The following is a 5,000-nucleotide window of genomic DNA, read 5'->3' as shown; positions in this document are numbered from 1 at the left end:
GACAAGTCTTTTACTTAATTCACATATCAATTCTTTTACATTACAACACAACTCAACAACACATACCGTTTCAATTCCTTCTATCCGCCGTAATCCCTCTGTGTATGTCTTTCTCAACCTCTCATCCTCTCACTGTCTGCCTATCGTTCTCAACGCTGTCACTGTCACTCTCTCTCCTAGTTCTGTAATACCATCTGTCTGTCTTCCCTTACGCCGTCGCCGCCTCAAGCCGTAATCCCATCTGCCTTGTTACCACCTCAGTTTCTCCGGCCGACTGACTCACAGCTCCTGCCTTTTTATAGTTAACTAAACACTTTTAAACTTCGTATACTGGTAGAATGTGCCAAAATAAAACATCTTTTTCTTTTAATTGTAATTTGTAAGTTTAACGTAGTTTAATTTTTCGAATTTTAACCAATCCTATGCCTTCTATTGAACTAAAATCATTTGCTGCGTCTAAAGCAGACAACATCCTGTCACTAACCCTAACCCTCACTCTAACCCTAAATTTTAGCCTTTCGTTTTTTTTCCTTAATTGTTAAATTAATTTAAGGATAACAATTAAGAAAAAAAAACGAAAGGCTAAAACGAAAGCAATGGAAAATAATTTTAATTTAACAATTAAGAAAAAAAACGAAAGGCTAAAACGAAAGCAAAAACTCAAAACAAAAACAAAACGAATAATTTTAGACACACGCATAACAATTAAATTAATTTAACAATTAAGAAAAAAAACGAAAGGCTAAAACGAAAGCAAAAACTCAAAACAAAAACAAAACGAATAATTTTAGACACACGCATAACAATTAAATTAATTTAACAATTAAGAAAAAAAACACGAAAGGCTAAAATTTAGGGTTAGGGTTACGGTTTGTGACAGGATGTTGTCTCAGTTTTAGACGCAGCAAATGATTTTAGCTCAATAGAGGGCATAGGATTGGTTAAAATTCGAAAAATTAAACTACGTTAAACTTACTTATTACAATTTTCTCAAGAAAGCCAAGAGAGAAAAATGTTTTATTTTGACACATTCTACCAGTATACGAAGTTTAAAAGTGTTTAGTTAACTAGAAATTGTGTTGAAAACTGCCGTTCAAAAGGAAAAGATCCGAACCCTCCCTTCGTCAGTGATAAATGTGGCAAAGAAATAAATGAGATACTTATTCATACCCATGGAAGAAGCAAACACTAAGTAATGAGCACAATTAAGTACCCCAAGTACATCCAAAATAGAAAATTCTCCAGCCCATTTGTGACATGTGCGATTTGAACTGAGGCTGTCACAGAGTGAGAGAGTCCGGAAGTGAACACTATTAAATTTATATTTAATGTAGGATAAAATTTTTTCGAAAAAAATTTTTATCAGTGGCCAGCATATTAAAAAATACCTTTAATGGTTAAACTTATAAATAAGGGCAAACGAAAAAATTTCTAATGCCAAATATGCCGAAATTAGACACATTGTCCATAACCATTATAATTTTTTCACAATACGCACGCTACTCAAAAAAGGTCGACAGAAATTTCTAAAAAATTCCATTATTACCATATCGGACCGATTTCAGGGTTAGTTCGTAAGAACCCTCCCTTCGTCAGTGATGAATGAGGCAAAGAAATAAATGAGATACTCTCACTCTGTGAGAGCCTTAGTTCAAATCGCACATGTCTCAAATGGGCTGGAGAATTTTCTATTTTGGATGTATTTGGGGTACTTAATTGTGCTCATGACTTAGTGTTTGCTTCTTCCATGGGTATGAGTAAGTATCTCATTTATTTCTTTGCCACATTCATCACTGACGAAGGGAGGGTTCTTACGAACTAACTCTGAAATCGGTCCGATATGGTAATAATGGAATTTTTTAGAAATTTCTGTCGACCTTTTTTGAGTAGCGTGCGTATTGTGAAAAAATTATAATGGTTATGGACAATGTGTCTAATTTCGGCATATTTGGCATTAGAAATTTTTTCGTTTTCCCTTATTTATAAGTTGTATATATATATATATATACATACAGACAGATAGACATATAGACATATAGCTATACACTTGCGTCAGAAATTAATTAGCACTTCTCAAATTTCTACATTAAATAGGTTAAATCAATTAACCTTATGAGCTGTTCAAAACGTCTTACGCGATGAGAAAACTTAGTATGGTGTGATTTCGGTCCTTGCGAGGCGCTACCTATATCTATTAAACAAAGGAAGATTTGTCTGCATCCGCACTCCAAGTTGTTGCACTGCTATGTCAACATCATAAGGCTGTAGACTCTCAAACTGCTCTGCAAACAAAGTTACGTCATCGTTCTGCGCAACAGTGAACTCGCAACAAAGCAATAGTTCGAGATATGGCCACTAGGTGACAGCACATACCTTGAGTGAAGAGCAAATCAAGGGTGCTAATTAATTTCTGACGGTAGTGTATATACATATATACGACGGGCTTCTTTCAGTTTCCGTCTACCACTTAGGTAGATTATATATATACTAGTAGTATCGCCCGGCGTTGCTCGGGTTTGTTTCGACCCTTTAGAATTGGAATTTTTGAAAAGTAAAAATTTTGCATTATGTAGCTTGTTATTCTCTTTAAGTGAACATTTTTCTGGTTGAAATACACCGAAAAATGGCGACACAGCAGTCAAAAAATCGTAAAAAATAGGGATTTTCATAGAAAAAAGCACGTTTTTTATGTAAATAATTTTTGGTGTTAACATGGTCCGATTTGAATTTTTTCTTCTACAGAAAGAAGAGCTAGCATTCTTCTATCATACTCTCAATTTTGGTCAACTTGCGCCGCAGGGTCTCGGAGGAGACAGTGTTATGTGAAGGCTACCAAACCTGCCACACACAGACAACTTCAGCTTTAAATATATATACATTTACGACAAGCTTCTTTCAGTTTCCGCCTACAAAATCCACTCCCAAGGCATTGGTCAACCCGAAGCTATAGTTAACGAGGCTTGCCTAAGGTGTCACGCAGTGGGAGTGAACCTGGAACCATGTGATTGGGAAACCTGCGCCTATACAGAGCTGTGTAGTTGCAATCGTTTACCCTAGGTCAGTCCTACATCAGTAGATTTATGATTAAAAGTGTTCCAGCTGTCACCACTTGTTCATTTTTTCGAACATAGTGTAGCTAGGTTACATTATAATTATTATATCTTGCACACCATTTCTAGTTCGACCATGCTGTGCCCAGACATTAATGTAATGCGTGGACACAGTATGGGTCCAGGTCTAATCCAGTTGTGTGGCATATTGGACAAGTGTCTTTTACTACAGCTACTTATGGCTGGCTAAGGTTATCCTACCCAGGGTGCGGCAGGACATCGACCTGTTGCTGAGGTTCAACGTCTCGATCAGGCCAACAAACATGGGGGACTCCGCTACATCCAGTGGTAGCATGTTGTCGACAAATAGGCCTACAATCCTTCTGTCCACCATAGACTGACGGATACCAGTGCCAGCAGTTTGGGCAAACGCCACACGAAGGCTGGTCTGGCGTACTTTCTTTGCACATGGCTGCGACGACTGGCTACTGGCACTGCCACCGGAAAATTGCCTGTTTCCCACGGGAAGAGCCGGCCTTGATCCTCTCCTCAAACGGGATGGCATGCGTTGGGTGTTGGTTAGAGCACCAGCCTAGTAAACTGGAGGTCGAGGCTGATGCACCGCTACACTGTTATTACTAAGAGCCTCCTCTAATATGTGGCACTTGGTGAAGAATGGAGTTTGATATAACTACCCTCATTTGCACCTCTTGCCGCGATGTAGGTTCATCTGGGACTCTCGACAGGAAGAGGTCTAGCTTTGATTGAAAAAAAATAAACCCTACATCTACTTTGTGCAAGTTCCTCAGACTCTTTGGGAGAATATTAAAAAGGTGTGGGCCCTTGAAACCCAGGCTGTTGCAGTAACTGGTCCTGAAGCGTGATGGCATTGCTGGGATCTTTGGCACCATGCAGTGTCGTCCCATTCTGGCATACACATTGTTTTCTGCACCACCTGCTTCGTCTTTTGTTGTTTTTTTTGTTGTTGTAAATTCTCCTGTATATATATATATATATATATATATATATATATATATTAGATATATATATTAATATATTATATATATATATATATATATACATACACATATATACACTCGTATATATATATATATATAATATATATATATATTATATTAGATATATATATATATATATATATATAAAATATTATTAGAGACAAAACAATTTTGCAAAACAAACAAGAAAGACTTAATCAATACATAAAATTTTAATAAATAGTCAAAAAAACCGCCACTATTTATTAAATTTTATGTATTGATTAAGTCTTTCCTTGTTGTTTTGCAAAATAGTGGTTTTGTCTCTAATAATATTTTATAATATTTTACTATAAATCGATTTAATCCTAAATCTGATTTTTCCCTGTAAATTTGGATTTATCCCTAATATTTATTATTATTATTATATATATTATATATTATATTATATATTATAAGATAGATAGATAGATAGATAGGCATAGCTGTCGAAATGAGCCATCTCCGATTTTGTTTCCTCATAACTTTAAGACATTTTTTTGATTAAATTTCTCACACAAACCTTTCAGATGGTGTAGAATCTTGATTTTATATCTATGTTTGTTGTGAAAAATATACACACACATATATTTATACCATATATACACAAAACACACACACACAATCAACCGATTATTGTTTTCGAATAACCAACTTGGAATAAATATGATAAGAATTTTATAATACCTCATCTCCAGAACTCGCTTTGTTTCTTAGTTTGCGCATCTTGGTCCTAATGGCACACACAATCACACATATCACGATATCACATGTAGAGACTTACAAACAATGTTATACACACAGAAAAGAAATCCCTGAATGATATAACACGACAGCAGCAAGCGTGTGTAGAAATTTATCAGAAATATATGATACGTTATGGCTTAAGGAACAACCCATAAACTTCAATAGA

At 35.6% G+C, this 5,000-nt stretch overlaps 1 long non-coding RNA gene across 1 annotated transcript in view; it reads right to left on the bottom strand.

The window, feature by feature from the left end:
- Positions 1-3,533: 3,533 nt before the first annotated feature.
- The window catches only part of LOC118763274, an 8,248-nt gene continuing 6,781 nt past the window's right edge, over positions 3,534-5,000 (bottom strand). Inside the window, exon 3 of the long non-coding RNA XR_004999025.1 lies at positions 3,534-3,544. This is a non-coding gene — a long non-coding RNA (uncharacterized LOC118763274). The remainder of the gene's footprint in view (positions 3,545-5,000) is intronic.

The sequence above is a fragment of the Octopus sinensis genome, linkage group LG4 (assembly GCF_006345805.1).
Source record: "Octopus sinensis linkage group LG4, ASM634580v1, whole genome shotgun sequence".
NCBI classification, from domain to species: domain Eukaryota; kingdom Metazoa; phylum Mollusca; class Cephalopoda; order Octopoda; family Octopodidae; genus Octopus; species Octopus sinensis.
This window is presented reverse-complemented; position numbering and strand designations above follow the sequence as displayed.